The sequence below is a fragment of the Capra hircus genome, chromosome 18, assembly GCF_001704415.2.
Source record: "Capra hircus breed San Clemente chromosome 18, ASM170441v1, whole genome shotgun sequence".
NCBI lineage: Eukaryota > Metazoa > Chordata > Mammalia > Artiodactyla > Bovidae > Capra > Capra hircus.
The window spans coordinates 6,795,151-6,815,111 of record NC_030825.1 but is presented as its reverse complement, the minus strand read 5'-3'; the positions used below and the strand labels follow the sequence as shown (position 1 = coordinate 6,815,111).

At 47.6% G+C, this 19,961-nt stretch overlaps 1 protein-coding gene across 1 annotated transcript in view; it reads right to left on the bottom strand.

Moving 5' to 3' along the window:
• WWOX (WW domain containing oxidoreductase) overlaps positions 1-19,961 on the bottom strand; it is a 919,972-nt gene that overhangs the window by 577,716 nt on the left and 322,295 nt on the right. The gene's annotated exons all lie outside the window — the stretch shown is intronic.

Below are 19,961 nucleotides of genomic sequence, written 5' to 3'. Positions count from 1 at the left end.
GTCATGTCCTACTCTTTGCAATCCCCATGAACTTGTAGTCTGCCAGGCTCCCCTGGCCATGGGATTTTCCAAGCAAGAACAGTGGAGTGGGTTGCCATTCATCTTTAGGAAAATAGTTTTTTTTAAAAAAAGCCTTCCATCTCCAAGTCACAGATGGTGACCATCTTGTTATTTGATATAGTCGAAGTACCAGGATGGCGAGTGGTACTTATCAATAGCACATCCATGTTTCTCGAGGAAAGGCAGGCAGGCAGCTAACTTATGGTAATATTATTTATGTCAATCCATTTTCCATTTTTGTATAACAAGGAAACCACTCTGTACATATGATTTTTTAAACTGCTCAGTCCACTTAATAATATATAATAAGCCTTTTGCCAAACAATAAATGCATACTTTTTTTTTTTTTTCATTTTTTTGTTTTTTAATTGGGCAAGTGTTTTTTTTTTTTTTTAATTTTAAAATCTTTAATTCTTACATGCGTTCCCAAACATGAACCCCCCTCCCCATAACATCTCTCTGTGTCAGAAACCCCCAGCTCCCTGCCTCCGGGGCAGATGGTCACCTGGGGAACCTGGTAACTGGCGAGGGTGGTGTTACCAGCTCTGGGCGCCCCAGGGGGAGGTGATGATTCTCTCCTCCTAACCTACAGCTAGAGCAGGGCAGGATCATCTCATCTTTGTCAACTATTTAGTTCACCTCACTGCCTTTCACCTCCACGCTCAAGGGAAAACAGTGAAAATAAGGAGAAAAATTTCACAGGTCTAATGGTGAACTCACAAGCTGTTGCCAAGCAGTTGTATACACACAGGCACACACGCACACACACAATCAACTCCAGCTGTTGCACGTAATTAATGTGCTAATTATACATAATTATCTAATTACTAAAGGAGAGAGTTACAGCAAATGCATTAGTAAAGATATTAAAATTGGCTCTTTTTAGAATACAGTATAGACAATCTTGGTATTTCTGAAAGTCACCCTGAATTTTGGTCTGATAGTTGAGGCCTCTGTCAACAGAGAAAAAGTCTTTCTAAATGTTTTAATGGTATTGTGGTTTGGAAGGTTTTTAGTCACTCCATTAACGGGGTTTTAAAAATATATAACACACGGGGGAAAATGTGTTACACAATTAATCTTTGCAGTGTTGTGTCAGTCAGGACTCGCAACAGACTCCCTTGAGTAAAGTCAGTCCCCAAAAAAATAATCCAAAGAAGGCTGGACCCACAAAATGATAAAAGGAGAGGGGAAAGCAGCAGCTAAGTGGCAATATAAATCTGGAAAACACTATCTCTCCCTTGGGTGTTCTACTGGGTTGGCCGAAAAAGTTCATTTGGGTTTTTCCATGAGCTACTACAGTAAAACCCGAACAAACTTTTTGGCTAACCCAATATATAATACTGTCCTATGTAACAGACAACAAAATGTGGGGTGGGTGGTAAGCGGTCATGATGCAAAGTTTGAAAACAAGATGCTTCTTTCCCTTTCTTGAAGGCTCTGACAAGTACTGCATTTCTGAAGCAGTTTTGACCACAGAATCCTTCTTTATGTGCCTGCTCTGTGCATCCATAAATATCAGCGGACTCCGCAGACAAGCCACAGTTCCAGACCAGGCAGCTCGGTAACTGCCTCCCCTAGAGCTCTCCTCATCACACAGGGAAGCTCCGTTCCGAACCTGGTCCCTGCCCAGCAGGAACTACCTTACAATAAGGCATTTCAGCATCTAAATCAATCCTCTGGATGAACCTTCAGGAAGCACCGTTTTCTACTGGTCACTTCTCTCAGGGCTGTGGATGCACTGTCTTGGTATTTATTTTCTATGATCAAACAATTAAATGTTTTATCAAATGTTGCCCACAGTACTTCCTGAGAACGTTAAAGATGCCACAAATAAATGCCACATCAGAAAAGAAAAGCCTGCTATCTACAGAGAAGACATAAATGAGCATCTCTGGAGTCTAGGCTTATTTTATTAATTTGCTAATTCATACACTGTCTCCTTCCAAAGATGAATCGAGGCATCCCTTTTTTTCTTCTTTTAATGCTATCATCAAAATTCAATGGGCCTTGATAAGCGGAGGGAACGAAAACACAAACCAGCTGGATCCTCCAAAGGCCCGTCTTCATTACTTTTACTATTTAACTTTTAACTTTTAATATTGGGCCATAAAAACTGTCCTAATAAAAGATCCATAAATATCTCCTGAATGTGCAAAGGAGGGACTTTGACGAGCCATGAGCATATGCTGGGCCCTCCTCGCTGATGGGCCTCGGTACCTGCGGCCGTCTGAGAAGAGACACTGAGCAAGGTGTAGATCTCGATTCTCCCAGGAAGCGAAGGGAACGGCCTCTGTTTCCATATCAAAAATTCCATTATAGAAGGAACGAAACTACAGCCTTCATTTATCTTTAAGCCAGCTGGGCAGATGTGGGCATTATCAGTTCAAGCATTTTATAAAAATTGATGAAAGTATCATACAAGGGAGTATATAATATTATTACATATTATTATATTATTAAGTATTATTATACATTATAATTTTATTATATGTATGACATATATAATAAAAATATCATATATATATATATGATACACATAAATGACAGGGTAGCCTGGGACATGGGTCTCACTGGAGTCCCCACCTAGGACTTTCTTCTCACCCAGTTTTGCTTTGCACAGAGAAGGGCTCAATTCTTATTTGCCAGAGGAATGAAGGCAGGCACCCCTTTGAATACTGCTCTTTCCAAAGCTGTTTCTAATCACACATCGAATCCTAAAGTAAATGCAATTAATTGCCCCATAAACAGTCTCAGATTATAAAATGGCTTTTCCTGCACACAGTTAATTCAACTGAACGACACATTTTTAAAATTAAAAAACACTCAAATCTCCATACTATTTTCCCTCATACCTTTTTTCAAATTAAACTCTAAAAACAAATATACTTTTAAAATTGTGTTATCATCACAGTGCATTTCTGCATGAACAATACATAAGGATAATGGCTTTTAGAATGTGATGCCTAAATGCGAGTTTACAGGAACCAGCAAGTCATTATAGTAAATACTGGGATTTTTCACCCACATATACGGCTTTTTTCTCTTTTCCACAATACACTGCTCTAAGGACACACCATCAGGCTGTGATAGTCGATGACGCCACCTTGATTACCATTATTTTTCTAGCTTTCTTAAATTAGATCCAAGCAGCATTTCTAGGTTTAGAATATTGGACAGAATATCCCGTGTTTGAAGCCAGCCTTTCTAGAACTCTTTATTTCTTATGCCCAGAGAGTTTCATACAACTTCTTTTCATATGTAAAGTAGATCCATGTGATCCTATCTTACACATTCAATGGAGAAGAATGTGTAAAGAGAAGTAGCTGTGTGTTTTAGCACTGAAGGAATCATCTGTCATAAACAGCACGCCGTAGTTAATATTCAGATCAAGACAGCTCTGTCTCATTCCAGCAGACCCTTCTGACAAAAGCCGTCCCCCGGCTGCCAGGCGTATCGAGTCCAGCTGAGGACAAATTTCAAGATGAACCTGAAATCAATTTGCCATCAAATTTTCATGCCTCTCCCGGACTATCTGTGGCATTTTAATTACAAGCACCCTAGGCGGGGGGTACAACAGATATTGACACGCGGCTCCTACAATAAACTTTATTGGCAACCTCTGTCTGAATGCAGTACTCAACTAGAATAACAAGAAATAGAGCAGGATGTGGGCGCCAGGAGGTACCGCGATCACTCGGGAATGGTTTGGTTCCAGGGGCCTGGGCTTGCCGTACGCAACAGGCCTGGGAGCCAGGACGCCGGGCTCTCAGAAATAGAAATGGCCTGCAAGTTCACAGAGCCCGCAATGCTGGGAGCTCTGCCAGGGCCCGGGCTTTCTCCACAGGGCGGCCAGGTGTCGTCATCTTCCTTTCGTTTTTCCGGTGAACATTTCAGGTTTGCATCATTTCAGAGCTCTTTAAAGACTCAAGATCCTTCAGGAAAGGTCAGGGTCTCTGGGCAGAAGGGGTACCTGTGAACCATGCTGAAAAGGCTTGGTTTAAGGAGACAGAAACGGTCCCTTACTGTTGGTGGAGAGGTGGGAGGTGACTAGCGGCCTTTACCTGAACAACAGCCACCGCACCCCCTGCTTCTTCCTGGCTTCTGTGCAGCCTGTGGCAGGGCCGTTAGTACTGAGAGAAAGGGGAGGACCTGCAATCTGCCTGGCACAAGGGATTTCTGCGCTGGGGAAGTGAACGTCCTGGGGCCACAGGCGTGCAGTCCCGAGCAGGCCGGCCGGGCAGCCCGTCAGCAGAGATGAGTCTGCTCTCGGGCGCAGTGCGGGCACATGTCACCTCGCTCCCGCCGACGGTCACCGGGACTGAGACAGCGCTGACAACCACAGCCGTCTCGGCGACACCGCACCAGGCGCTGGAACAGACCCGTCTGCACATGCCATCTCAATGAATCCTCCAACATTTTCCCAAGTGGGCAGCTGACTGACTCCAGTATTCCTGCTTTCCAAAAATGAAGGCATGCCGATAAAGGCACACACAGCTGGCCCTTGGGTCCTCCTGGGATTGCCTGCAGGACCCCCGTGTACACGCGGATCCCAGATGCTCAGGGTTTTTACATAAGATAGCACTGTAACTGCATATAACCTAAGCACATTGAATGCTCCTCTACTTTAATCTCCAGATTACTTGTAATACCTAATGCAATGCAAATACTATACAAATAGCTGTAAATGTAACACAAATGTTCCGTTAATAGTTGCCAGCATGTGGCCAACTCAACCTCTGTTTTTCAGCTATTTCTGGAGCTCTTATCCCCCAAGTATTTATGATCGGAGTTACCTGAATCTCGAGATGGGGGACCCATGGGTAAGGAGGGCCAACCCTACCCATGTTCACTATAAATTTTACTGATATAAAAGATGTCGGCACACTGTTTAAAAATGAATCATGCAACATTCTTCATTATAAGTTTTACAGGACTAGCTTACTCTCACCCGATGCTTTCGTTGCTTCTTGCCTAACTCTTGCATCCAAGGTCAAGTTGCAGCTAATGAACACTGGTTGATGCTTCTAGGTTAACCAGTAAGATGAAAGTAAAGTAACGGAGACAGTCATTATTTTGAAATGTCACCCACTCTTCAGTGGCACAAGTGGCTTCCATGCCGAGTTGGATAATAGTCGTTTTTTTTTTATTAATGTGCTAAGGAAATACTTCCTCTTTTTTATAATATTCATAAGGTAATGACTACAATCATGATACCCATATACTTAACCTGCACAATTAACACTGTAGTTACTTTTCTTCCACCAAGACAATATAAACAATCAACCAAGGCTTGGTTTATAGCTTTTGCCTATTTCTGTGGTGTAAATACTCCCAAGGTTGCTTCAGGCTAGCAAGGTCACCTTCGGGTGCAGGGCTGAGGACCACATGCAGCTGCTCGCCGGCCTGTGGCATTTCTGCCATCCAGACCCCGACAGACTCAAGAGCACAGATAAAAACAGGCAGAGGTCATAAAAGGGCTAGGAACCGAGGAACTGTGAGTATTCAACAGGAACTGTGAGTATTCAACAGCTTTGTTTTGAATATAATTTATTAAAAAGTTTATGTAGTTTAAATGTTACTAGTATCTGTGTTTAACAACTGGGTCACATTACCGCCAGCTTAAGCTCACTGCTGGTTCCAGGGAGACAGGCCAGGAGGACTCACTGGCTGCTGCTGTTGCTGCTGCTAAGTCACTTCAGTCGTGTCCGACTCTGTCCAACCCCATAGACGGCAGCCCACCAGGCTCCCCCGTCCCTGAGATTCTCCAGGCAAGAACACTGGAGTGGGTTGCCATTTCCTTCTCCAGGACTCATTGGAAATGGTGCCAAAGAGCCTGCAAGCACAGACATGCGTGTGCACAAACACCACATGCACACACATGCACACGCACTCCAAAGAGACATGCTCCTGGCATAATCCCCTTGTTTTCTTTGAGAGGGAGGTAGTTTCGAACACAGCCAGGATCCCAGGATGGAGATGGAACCACGCAGATAATGAAATATGCGTTCCTGGAAAGAGTCGGGAGGTTTCACAAAGACACAGGAGGCAGAGGGACCCGCACCCACCCTTCCGCCAGGAGAAGTGCAGCATGGAGACGGCCACGCGGAGGGAGCCCCGCCGCCTGACCCGCACAGCAACACCTGCACGGACCAGCTCCTGCCAGCATTCGCACTCACTTCTCCCTTCCTCCCCGCGACCACCCACCAGCTCTTCTTTTGTTCATTTGACCCAGACGGCATGGCCCACTTTCCACTACACGAGAGACAAGCCACCTTCTTATTCTCTGAAACCCGTTACTTCCAAGGCAAAAACTGATTCGAGAAATAAGAGAGTGAGAATCGGGGTGGGCGCTGAGTCTGGAAAACAGTGATACCCTGATGTCCAGGCAAGGTGAGCCAGGCCTCTTCTGCAGGGCAGTCAGCTATGCCCTGCAGTCAGAGGGCCAAGTCATTCTGTTCAGCCCAAGCAGGTGAGAATATGGAGGCTCTCCCACACCTTATTAAGCAAGGGGGAGACGCAGAAAGCAGCATCAGTACCTGATGGGGTAGCCAGGCAGTGTTTCCCCTGATACACACTGCAATTCAGACGCATTCCCAGACTGTTCAAGGTGTGTACAGGGAGCACAGAGCTCACCTGGCTGGACAGCCCAGGACATTTCTCAAAGGGTGTCAAGGGCAGGGATGGCACGTGGGTGACACTGATGCTGTGTGGTGTTAACTCAAGGATGAGACACCTAACGGGACATGACAGTCTCTGCCCGTCTTTTCAGAACAGAAAACACAGGCAGCGTCTTATGGACGGACTGGACCAAAAGTTTTCCAAAGTGCTCCCTGGAAATGCCAGAGTTGTAAAAGAGCTGCGAGATATAAAATAGAACATCCTATCGCTTGTCAGTAGCACGGCTTGTTTGTTTCCCTTTTCCTTTTTTATTTCTATCCCTGAGGGTCAGTCGCTTAAAATGAACATCGGTGTTTCCCAGGCATGATTTACATTTTCAACATGAAATCTAATCTGTGGTGCCTGGCCAGAAAGAAATATTTATACGTATGTGTTGCTGTTAATCTTGTGTGTGTGTGTGTGTTTTTTTTTTTAAAGGAGTCAGCACACAGAGATCATTCATACTTTGTCCACTCCATTTCTGACTCTTCTCCTTCTCTGCTGTTGGCCAAATATGAGAGCACTTTCAGTGTCTATCATGTTATTCGAGATAACGTTGCCCTTGCTAGGAAGAACTGGCTTCTTGCATATTTACTGCAATGGCACAGATGAAGAGGCACCTGACCTGAAGGAACTGGGGCTTTGCTTAAAACAGGACCTGGGTAAGAAAGAAACAGTCATCACCGAACCTCCAGAGAGTCTGCCCCCTAACGCCCAAGCCCTCCCTGCCTAGCAGTGTAGCAGCCCCAGGTCCAGGTATCATCGGGCAGGTGCTGGGAAAAGGACCACCTGGAAAGAGGTCTCTAACTTGCCCAACAGCACGTGAGTGGGTGGGTGGATGCTTTTTTTTTTTTTTTTGAAGAGATGCTAGCTGGACCTTCTAGCCAGCCAGGGGTGGAGGGAATCGAGAAGGAAGAGGCTCAGACCCTTTCCTTTTGCCTTTTGTTAGGTTAAAATAAAATGTTATGAGCATCCGAGTGCGCCTTCATTGCGGAGAGTGGCCAAGTCACAGGCCGGAGCCGTTTCCGGGGCGGGAGCCGTTTCTGGGGCGGGAGTGATATAGAAAGCGTGCGCGAGCCAAGAGCGCGCGTGGGCGCGGGGCCGGGGCATGCAGCCCTCCTGTCCGCAGGGAGAGCGCGGGGCCAAGTTATGTTTGGAGGGGCGCCTCCGGCCTCTGTGTCCTTCATTCATGGCCATGAAGCCACACCCCCGCCCTTGAAGCCCGTGGCTTCTCTCTCGAGGCAGCCACGCCCTAGTCGATCCACCTTCTCTGGGGCACAGACCGACCCGAGCCCGGCAGAGGGCCCAGGAGCGCGGCGTGAGGGGCTGAGTGGACGCAGCGTGCCTGTGCCGATCCTCTAGAGCCTCCCTCCCCTCTGGAGCCTAGCCAAGGAAATGCAGGTTCCCGAGCCAAGCCCCGGCTTCTCTCTCCAAATCACATCGCTCATGATTAGGGGGAGAGAGGCCGAATCTTCCTCCGCGGCCTCTCCACCCACTCCCGATACAGAATCAGTTCATCTGGGTAATTTTTAAAGCGCGGCGCTGGGGCCAGCTGGAACCGGTCGCCTCCTCCCAGCCAAATGCTTCAAGTTTCTTCCAGCCTCGAGCCGACGTGCTCTGGGTACTGGGAGAGCCCAAGACACAGCCAGGCCGGGAATGAGGCCCTGGCTCCCCGCGCGCTGCCCAGCAGCTGCCCCAGGGGGGAGCAAGCAGAAAGCCTGGGCTCTGAGTGTGGCTCCCTGGCACGGAAGCGAGGGCCCCTGAGATCCCAGCGCCCTGAAAGCCCTGGAGGACTCGGGTGTCCGGTCTTGGCCCAGGCTCCCCGCTGCCAGGGCCAAATGTGCGTCCCAGCCCAGAAAGAAGATGATTTTCACGGAGCAGCAGATTCACCGTATTTGCTTTGGCCTCTTCCAGCTCTGGGGTGACCTGAGTGCCACTGAGCAGGGCCCAGGGGGACCCTCTGATTTTTTCTAGAAACTAGGCTGGTTAAATAAGGCATTGTCAGGCCACAAGCTGCCTCGGACTCTTGGCAAGGGTGTTGACTCAGTATGAAATAATATCAACAGAAAAGAACAATGTTCCCTGTTTTCTCACTCCAGGCATTCTCGAGGCTGGGAGTCGGTATTCGTTTGGAATGGGCCAGGCGCTTTCAAAACTCAGTTCTGTGTATTTAAAAGATCTTTAGATCTGAAGTTCTAGGGCATGAGGGCTGCCTGATGTGACGGCTCCTAAGGGTACCTACTGAGCCCCGGAGACTCAGAAACGCTCAGGAGTGACAACCCTGTGTGGAAAGAAGGGACTGTGCAAGGTACACCACTTGTCTCTTTTCAGGCACAAAAGCATACACGTTTATACACGCTTCTTCTGGGAGCCCTGCGTCTCTGCCCAGTCATTACTCATGCCAATTAACGGGTGTTTGGTTTCTAAACCATTCAGCTTCGGAACTCCAGTTGAGGTGTTCTAGAAAGTAAAGAATCCAGCTGTGCCTACAGCGGAGGGCCCCAGGTGTGAACCTGCAGGCCCCTTGAAGCGGGGTGTTTCAGAGTCCGCGCTGAGCCTACAAGCCCCTGACGAGCCTCCCTTCTGCTGTTTGGAATCTAGAATTAATTCTTTCTCTCCTCCCCGATTCACAGAGATGCTCTGAGGAAGAACTGAGTCATACTCCATCAGTTCTGAGTGCAAAAGGAAGGAAAAAAATAAGACAGTATAACTAAAAGTCTGCCACCGCTATCCCCAGTTCTGGGACCAGCTCGTCCTTTGAGTATTTATATAACAACCAAGCAACACGGGCCCTTTCCGTGCTGGGGGAGCCCAGGAAGAAAACCATGACAAGAAACTCCTGAGAAATTCCTGAAATTTTGTCCAAAGATGTTTAACAAACCCACAATGGAGAAATGCATTCTGAGAGAACAACTGGCTTGCTGATAAATATTGGTTAGGAAAATAATTTAATTTATATTTGTGAATCTTGGAGAGTATCTTTCTCATAGGATTTTCTCTAAGAAAGACAATCTTCTTGAATTCACTTTTTTAAACTTTTCCCCCCCTTTGGGGAAATTTGACTCTCTCCACTTGCCAAAGAGCTGTTTCCTAGTACATCCTAGAGAATATATGAGTTCATTTTTCCACAGATGCATTTCTATACACCTGGTATTTCAGTTATTTATTAACCATGCCTAGTGTTGTGGTTTCTAGCTTTATATCTTTAAAGTCATTAAAACTTAATAGAATTAATCATAAAAGTCTATCAAACACAGTTGCCAAGCACTTTCTTTTTCCCCCGACTGACATCTTTAAAATGTATTTCAATGTTATTTATTTCATCACACCCAGGGAATTAAAAAAAAAAAATAACTTGCAGCTTCCAAGTTCAGAGAAAGCATAAAAATGTGATTTACTATTTATTGTACAGTTAGGCACATGCATATTATATATTGCATGTTAATCTTCAACTGCTAAATTTAGCAAATTTGACAACACTACTGTTTGCTAGTGAGGAAAAAGAATCGACATCTGTTCTCTTCCAGATACGATTCCTTCCTGGAAGGAATCAGAAATAGGCCCAGGCCTCCTCTTTTCTGGGTAAACTGACAGAATGCGGGCTGTTTAAATGGACAGTCAAACCACAATGCCCCCTGGTGGTAAGATGATGCATAAACATTTATCAGCATGAAGACACATTGAATATTTTCAAGAGAAACTTCATTTTTAATGAGGCAGAGATTCTAGTTTTAAAAATGCAAATGCAAAAAGCATAGCACATTGATGGTGCTTTAAGTAGAATATAAAGAGTCACCTGACTGTTAGTTAAGTCAGAGGCATATTTAGTTTATCTAAACCACCTTGATAGAATTGTTTTGTTTTTTACAATATGTTTTAATCCACAGTGAAGACTTGGGAGTAGGGAGGAAAATCACAAGTGCAGCATATATAGTTTTTAGACTAAATTTACAAAAATGAAACCATCCGCGGAGGTGGACCTGTGAGTCTGCTGGCTTAGTGTTTGTCACTCCCGGTAAAATGGGAGTGAGAACAGACTCCAGATTTTACAGAAAGATGGGGACCCCATCTTTCCAGCATGCTCTCAGCGGGCACCTCCGATAAGCAGCTTAAAGGGAATTTCCTCGGGTCAGACATAAATAGCGATTCTCAGGTTCCCTTAATCCAGACAGACATCGCTTGTGAGTTAGGCCTCATCAATTTCTAAAAGAGACAGTTAACACATGAAAGGCAGGGCTGTGGGAAGGCGCACACGCATGTTCAATGGGAATGTGTGAGATGTGGACTCATGAATCACGCAGACAATACTGACGCCTTGTACGAATTACAGAGCGCGGCATCTTCCTTTCTCAGGAAGTTGCTCTTTGCTATCTGTAGAAGAGGGGATGGGAGAGCAAGAGGAGGAATTGGGACACTTTTCTTTCTTCTCCGGAGAAGCTGAGCAATTCACAGCTTCAAGTCACACAGCAGGTACCGAGTGAGAGTCCCCCAGATACCTGGGCCCATGACCCAGAGCTGCCTGCTTTGCTAATTATGACTTGTTTCTGATGCAGGACACTACCCTGATGGTTAAGATGATACTGCCCAAGAGATGACACAGAAGGATGCTGCAATGGAAGTCTAATCCACACTAAAGCCTGCACACAGATGCCCAATGCAGCATTACTCACAGGAGCCAGAAACTGGAAACGATGCAGCTGTTCATCAGCCGATGACTGGACCCACGAAACGTGGTCTATCCATACAATGAAATAGTACAGTCTTAAAAAGCACTGATATATGCTACAGCGCTGATGAGCTTTGAAAGCATGATGCTGAAAAAAAGAAGCCAGGACAAAAGACCATGGATTCAGTTCAGTTCAGTCGCTCAGTCGTGTCCAGCTCTTTGCAACCCCATGGACTGCAGCATGCCAGGCCTCCCTGTCCATCACCAACTCCTGGGTTTACTCAGACTCATGTCCATTGAGTCGGTGATGCCATCCAACCGTCTGATCCTGTCATCCCCTTCTCCTCCCATCTTCAACCTTTCCCAGCATCAGGGTCTTTTCCAATGAGTCAGCTCTCCATGTTGGGTGGCCAAGGTATCAGAGTTTCAGCTTTAGCATCAGTTCTTCCAATGAATATTCAGGACTGATTTCCTTTAGGACAGACTGACTGGATCTCCTTGCAGTCCAAGGGCCTCTCAAGAGTCTTCTCCAACACCACAGTTCAAAAGCATCAATTTCTCGGCACTCGGCTTCCTTTATAGTCCAACTCTCACATCCATACATGACCACTGGAAAAACCATAGCTTTGACTACATGGACCTTTGTTGGAAAAGTAATGTCTCTGCTTTCTAATATGCTGTCTAGGTTGGTCATAGCTTTTCTTCCAAGGAGCAAGCATCTTTTAATTTCATGGCTGCAGTCACCATCTGCAGTGATTTGGGAGCCCAAGAAAATAAAGTCTGTCACTGTTTTCATTGTTTCCCCATCTATTTGCCATGAAGTGATGGGACCAGATGCCATGATCTCAGTTTTCTAAATGTTGAGTTTTAAGCCAACTTTTCCACTCTCCTCTTTCACTTTCATCAAGAGGCTGTTTAATTCTTCTTCACTTTCTGCCATAAGGGTGGTGTCATCTGCATGTCTGAGGTTATTGATATTTCTCCCAGCAATCTTGATTTTAACTTGTGCTTCATCCTGCATATAAGTTAGATATATACAGCCTTGACGTACTCCTTTCCCGATTTGGAACTAAGTCTGTTGTTCAATGTCCAGTTCTAACTGTTGCTTCCTGACCTGCATACAGATTTCTCAGGAGGCAGGTCAGGTGGTCTGGTATGCCCATCTCTTGAAGAATTTTCCACAGTTTTCTGTGGTCCACACAGTCAAAGAGCATAGTCAATAGAGCAGAAGTAGATATTTTTCTGGAACTCTCTCACTTTTTCGATGATCCAACGGATGTTTGTAATTTGATTACATAACTCCATTTATAGGAAATGTCCAGAACTGGCAAACCCATCAAGACAGATTCCAAGGGCTGGAAGAAGGGGTGTTTGGGATGATGGCTAGGGAATATAGATCTTCTTGGGTTAATTAAAATGTTCTAAAATTGATGGTGGTGATGGATGGATGCACAATGCTGTGGATATACCAAGAAAATACTGAAGTTTGGATGAACTGTGGACTGGTACATTGTGTATGAATAAAGCTGTTTTGGTTTTTTTGTTGTTGTTGTTGTTAATGGATATTGGAGAGCAAAGAGCAGGCAGGCCCTGCAAAGTTCTAATGGACATAAAAGTGTTCCAGGGAGACAGAAGATGAGGAAAGGGTAACAGCCTCCAGAGAAGCACAGAAAAACTCTGCATCAAGCAGGAAGCCCAATGTGGCTTTTTCAAAGGGGAACTGACTCTGCTCCATGCTCCCAAAAACTTTCCACAGAAAACTCCAGTAGGACATCTCTCTCTCTCTTTCCCTCTCTCTCTCTCTCTCTCTCTCTCTCTCTCTCTCTCTGAGAGATCTGGATTCAATCAGCCTGGAGCATCACTATTTATAAAGAATTTCCCAGCGGTCTTAGTGCACAGCCAAAGCTGAGTACCACTGTTTGGGAAGAGAGCCAGCTACAAAGCCGGAGTACAATGAGGAGGGAAGCTGGGTGAGGCGGAGACGGCATTCATCCGACTCTGCATCATGGCCTCTACTTTGCATTCTGCCCCGCCTCCCACGCTCCTATCCAGACCCCTGTGTGTGGCTGTGACCGGCGGGCTGTGGTCATCCTCAGCCCCACCATCTGATGGTTTGTACCAATAATGCCGAAATGTTTACACAAACACAGATATCTGAACCGACCTGTCTGCCTCTTTTTTCTTTTACAACAGACAGGCAATCTTCCAAAAACTTCTTCATGATACCAAAAAAAAAAAAAAAAATCTATGCAGAGGGGAGGGTGCTTATGTCCCAAGTTTAAAATTCTGTGGGCATTGATAGAGAACCTCAGTTTCTGGCACCCAGTTGACCCTCTGCCCTGCCTGACACTGCTGACCACTTGAGGATAAAAAGCCTCACCCCATCCCCACCCCCGCAGGGCTGTGCACATCTCCCTGGCTGGGTTTTAATCCAGCCCAAACATCAGCAAGCCTGAGTGTGGTATCTCCTTTGCTCACTGCCTAGAGGAGGACAGCCCCTGGCTTTGAATCCTTTCTTCTGGAACTTCTTGGAGCCAGAAAACACCAATTCCTTTCGGGGCCCGCGTGGGTGTGGTCGCACACGTTCTCTCTGGGTCTGTCCTGGTTGATGACAACTTTGGAAAACATTGCCTGAATAATTCATCATACAGAGAAAAAAAAAAGCTTTGGGATTAAATGATATGACTGGAGCTTCCAGCACAAACATCCGTGTGTTCTCAAAAGAGTCAGTCCAGCTGGACGGCGGCAGTTGGGAAATAATCGAGGACACCCAAAATGAACTCCCCCTTTTGTAATCGGTCATGAGGCATCCGCTCACCCCGTCACACGGCCACTCGGGTGTCTCAGCCAGGCGCTCTGATACCATGTACCTGGAACATCTTGCCAGGGGTCTGCCTGACTTAGTGGAATGGCACCCACTCAGTGAGCAGCACGCAATATGTTCTTTAGAGAGACAGAAAGGGAAAAGACAGGAACGAGAGAAAGAGAGGTGAGAGGGAGGGAGAAGTGTGAAAATGTTGGCTACGTTTTCTGCGCAGTGAAGCTGAACGGCCATGGGGGCCGATTCAATTTAATCTCGGCAACCAGGATGGAGATTTAACACCCACACTAAATGCCAAGCAACCCATACAGTTGTCTCAAAGGCCCGTCTTTTCCCCGCTGCACACACACTCGCAAACACAATCAGTATCGCGGGGACTGTCAGCAGAAGCTCACCCAGGCTGCTGCTGCAAAGCTGCAGTGGGTTCAGCTGGAGCTCCCGCGTTGGCACCGTGCACCAGATCCTCAAGAGGCGCTTCCCACCTCTCTTGCCTGCTCCTCCGTTTCACTGTTTTTTTTTTTACTTGTTATTCTTCATCCTTGTGCGAAATCAAAGTTTCGACCCACTTCCTCCCTTCTGCCTGTCTTAGCTCCATCCTAAAAGACTCAAGGCAGTGAAAATGGCCAGGATGTGGGACTACTTAATCCCGGCTAGCCAAAAGCAAGAAAGGCTGTTTACAGCACATAGAGACGAAAAGTGAGGGAAGAACCCAGCCCCATGGCATGAAACCCCAAGGTCTCGACGTCCAGAGAAAACGGCCCCTGGGCTGCCTGGACTGGAGTCTGCTCCCAGGCCCACCCCATGGATAAGCTTTACCCCTGCTGCTGTCGAGTCCTGTGCTGGAGACGCGCGGATAAAGCCCGGCCCTCACTCGCGACGACGCTGAGCCTGGAGGCGAGAGGTTGGCGTGTCAAGCCGCCCGGCTCGGGCGAGCAGCGGTCCGAGGGGAGCCGCGAGGGGGTCTGAGCGGCGATGCAGGGGGCCCTCCGCACCCAGCACCCGAGTCTCGCCGCTCGCCACAGGTCAGCGAAGCCCCACCCGTCCCACCTGGTCCTTCAGGAGAGCCAGCTCAGGAGAAAGGCAGAGAGGTGGCACAGGGGCCAAGAGGAAGGAAAACAGAAGGGGCTGGCGGGGAGCTCCCCGAGGGCCAGTCCCTCCCGGAGAGACAGCGCCGTGTGTGGGAGGCCCCTCCGGCGGGGAGCAAGGCGGGCGCCAGAGAACACCACCACCTCCCCAGCACAGGCTCCACGACGGAGCCGAGGGCCGAGGCCCACGCCCCACCCTGGGCCCCGGGAGCTGTTCCGAGGGAGGAACGCGCCGTTTCTCATACGCAAGGAAAGAGGCCCAGATGGTTGTTATACTTGGTAAAATTCAGTTTTAATCAAACTCGGTTAATTATTGACTCAACGAGGATGAAACTAGAATAAAATCATTTTTGCCTTGAGCCAAACTATTAAGAAGCCTCATATAGTTAATAGACTAAAAGGCCTCAGAATTATTCCTTTCGCCTCCGTGATATTCAATCTTAACTCAATCATTATTGCGCTTATCTCTCAATGCCAATGAAGGAGAGACGGATGGCTGAGGACTTTGAATTTAAGAGAAAAAAAGGACGCGGACTCACCATGCCAAACACTGCCATGCTCTTCCACTGAGGCAGCAAGACAGCGTAACATCCCTGCTAGGCTTTTCTTATCACAGAAGGCTCCCAATTTTTGCATGTCACTTAACTTCCCTTTAAGCCGATCGTATGCAGCCTTTTCTGTCTGTGAACCATTCCCTCACCCAGCACTAGCATTCTACATACGCCATGCAAACAGAAACGGCAAGCGTTTTATTTATCACAAATTCTGTGGGCAGGGCACGTGGAGCTTGGAAAAGGTGTCCCTCCAGCACACCTTGCCCCAAGGTGGGTGGAGACGTGTTACCTTCACCCCTTACTTTATAAGCTCTGATAGTACTAGAGTGAGCCCCACCAATGACCGGGTAAAATCTACAAAGCAGTATGAGTAAGCCTTCAATCACAAGGTAGAAAGTCTAACAAAGCTGTTTCTATTCTCTTTAGGTCGATGACCCTTGACAATTTTCTAAAACTATCAAATTTTCTTGAAACATCTTTTTCGCAAGTTTTACTACTGGCAGCATATAATTAGTCTACCTTTTATCTTTTGCCTTTTCTGAAGTGTAATATTTCAGTGTCTGGTGAAAGACAGTCAAGAGTGATGCCTTGGGACCCAGACACTGCCCCTGCAATGCAGTGCTGGGCATCCACACCAAGGGGATGCTATAATCAGGAAGGCGGCTAGATTCAATCAAGTAAGTACATCAAATATGCAGTAAGGTGTTGGTGGAGGGCAATAATAAGCTACTATTTCTGCCCACAAACCAATTATCCTAATGCCCATTTGCTATTTCAATAATTACGGTCATTGGCATAACCCCCAAACAGACCCATGGCTTAAAATTAGGTGGCCTCATGAGCATAAAACATATGAACTGAGAACCCACTACCTTAGTCTCAGATCTCTCCTGATGGCCAGTGGTCATAGTAAGATGTTACCAGTGAAAAATTCCAGCTTCAGTTCCCAGCAAACTGCCAGACTCCGCACAGATGCGCTTGTTTCAGAGGTAAATGTGCTTCTCCACTTATCTCAGACTTTTATATAAGTGTGATTATTTAAAACTCACAATGAAAAACAAACCTTGGAAAATCAAGCAGATACCGCTAGACTGCTATTTAGGATGACAACAAGCCAGAACACTGCCTGGCCAAGTGCTGGCCAGGGTGTAGGCTAAGGACAACCCTTGCTCGCTGCTTGAGGGGATGCGAAATTGGCCAGCCGTTGTCAAAGAGGCAGTCTGGCACTTTCTTACAAAACTGAACATACTCTCAGCATATAAACCAGCAACTGTGCTCTTCTGTATTTACACAAATGAGCTGAAAACTTATGTCCACACAGAAACCTACACAGGGATATTTACAGACAGTTTATTCATAATTGCCCAAACATGGAAGCAACAAAAATGTCCTTCAGCAGGCAAATGGATGAGCACACTTGGGTACGTCCAGACAGCGGGGTTCTGTTTGGTGCAAAACAACAAGAGCACAAGCGAAAACCTATGGACCCGTGGGGAGGCATGAGGAGATGCCAACGCCTGTTTCTAAGCGAAAGTCGTCAGTCTGAAAACGCGTCTAACAACAGTTGTGTGCTTCCAGCTATGTGACGTTCTGGAAAGGGCAAAACCGTGGAGACAGTCAAGGCACCAGCGGCTGCCAGAGGTTAGAGGTGAAGGAGGGATGAAGAGAGGGAGTCCAGAGGACTCAGGGCAGTGACTCTGTTCTAGGCAATAGTACACGGATGGGCACACGCCACCAGACCTTTGTCCGGACGCAAAAACGTACAACACAAACGCTGAGCGCTGAGGCAAACCATGGCCTGCAGGAGACAGTGGTGTGGCAGCGTGGGCGCGCCGACGGCAAGAATCGTGCCCGCGGGGTGCGGGGTGCGAGCAGGGCAGGAAGTATGTGAGAAATCTCTGCACTTTTCTCAGTCTTGTTGCGACCTTAAAACTGCTCTAAAAAAATAAATAGAGCCTATTAGAAAAAGAAAAAGAAAAACCTGCAAAGGAGCAAATGCTGAGTGACACTGGGAGAAACCCTGCTGCCGGCGGGTCTTTGGGTGGCCGCACACAGCTCTGGAATCAGACCGCTTCGTCCAGTCTCCTGTGCACACGTGCCCCGTACCCCGCTCACCGCCGCGCCGGGCCTGGGTAGAAACATGCCTATCAGAGGGTTGCCAGCTCTTACACGCCAGGGCCACAGGCGTAAGGACACACAGGTTTGAGGCCTCAGCATTCAATACCCCACAGCTCCCAGCAGAACCTTTCCAGGTCACACTTCCTTCCAGGGTTTGCTACTGACATCATTCTTGGCAAAAGTGAGCTTCCTTGATTTCTGAGCACTCTGTTCTCCTTCCTGAAGGTTCCACAGAGGCTGACAAGAAAGAAGGGGGTACGTGAAGGCCTGCGCCTTCAGCAGTGACCTGTCTGCTTCTGTGCAGATGGCTCAGGGAAGGGTGTCCCGGGGAGGCTGGGGTGACCTGTCCACATCTCAGACCCTGGCCCTCAAAGAGCCTCCCACCTTCCAGGATACAGCAGTCACCAGCCCGTAACGGCAAAGCCAACGTGGTGGCTTTACGCAGTGTGTTGTCAGCGACATGGTCCAAAGGGGCCTAGGTTAGGAGCCACCCAGCAACTTGGGGTGTGCAAAGCACATCTTTCCTTGCCTTCCATGGCCACACGCACAAAGCACGTGGGATGCACCCACCCATCTACCACCACCCACCTGGGGACATGCAGCAGTCCTGGGACAGCACAGACCTCCAACAGCGGCCAAGAGAGCCGAAGAGACCCACAGGACGCCAGCCCTGCTGATGGGCACGACTCTTCCCTTCAGCTCCACCTTCTGTTCGTCAGAGACACGGCATTCTCTCCTAGGACTGCGCTCCACAAGGACATCTTCGTGTGTTTATAGCTTTATGAAGGCAGAGCACCAAACGTGACTACCAACTCGTGCTTGGCTTTCAGCCGCAGGGAAATGAAGAATGAACGTGGGGAGGCAGGGTACCCCCTTCAGAGGAAAGAGATCGTGCCCGAAGCTTGCAGAAAGTGTGACAAGGATGGGGGATAAGCCTGGGATCCTGGGGAAGCAAAAGAAAACCAGAGGGGCTGATGGCCAAGATGAGCTGGTGAAGCAAAGGAACACCAAGCGGAAAAACAGTCCAAAACAGCAACGAGCTCTAACTGGTCCAAAATTCTGAGAGCAAAGATGAAAACCCATCATTCAGATCCAGACCCTCGGGCAAGTGTTCAGAAGACTTGGTGATTTTTCCAGCTAAAATGTTCCTGTCTTAGGGAATTTCTGAGCATGAGAAATAAGTTTACTGATTTTGATTCTTCAACGACACAGAGTCATCTGAAATCACAAGAGTCGTCCCTGGATATTAAAAAATTGAAAAGAAAGAAAACCAAGTACAGGCTGGCCTAAGGTGAAACGTGATTCTTTGCCCATCACTTCCCACCCAAGCCCACCCCCAGGGGCAGTGCCTGACAAACTGCCGGCCACACGTCTTCCGAGATCTTTTCCTATGCGCACACAGATGCATATTTTTTAAAATGATTCTTAATTAAAAACAATACAGATCAATGAAGCATCTCTACTTTGCAGTACATCATGTCTGGGTCCTGACCCGCGGGCTTGGCCATGGAATAAGACTGCTCTGTCCACGTGGTGGAGGCAAACGGGGTCGGAGTAAAGCAGCGGAGGAGGAAATAACAAGGCTCTCTGAGGACGGGCCTGAAGCCCTAGGAACTGGCTGTCACCCCGCGATGGACAGCAGCCTCTTACTCCACTGACAGGCCTTCCTCCGGCTATAGCATCTCAACTGTAATTACAGGAAAGGCCATACCATAAAGATGGGGGGAGGAGCTAATTGACCCAAAGTTCAACGTGCTGACTCAGGGACCGACTGATGGCCGAGCCTTACGTTTCTTTTCCTCCCAAAGCCACTCATGTACAGTCCATTAAGTGGCGACCATTCTGACCCAGGAGGTGGGGTACTTCCTACCGAAGCACACGCACGAGCCCCCCCAGAGACCCCTGGCCTGTGCAGCACAAACGTCTCTGGGTGCTGCCAGACAAGGGGACTCTCCACAGGCTCCTAAGCTATTTGCTGCTGGTTCTGTGCTCTTCGG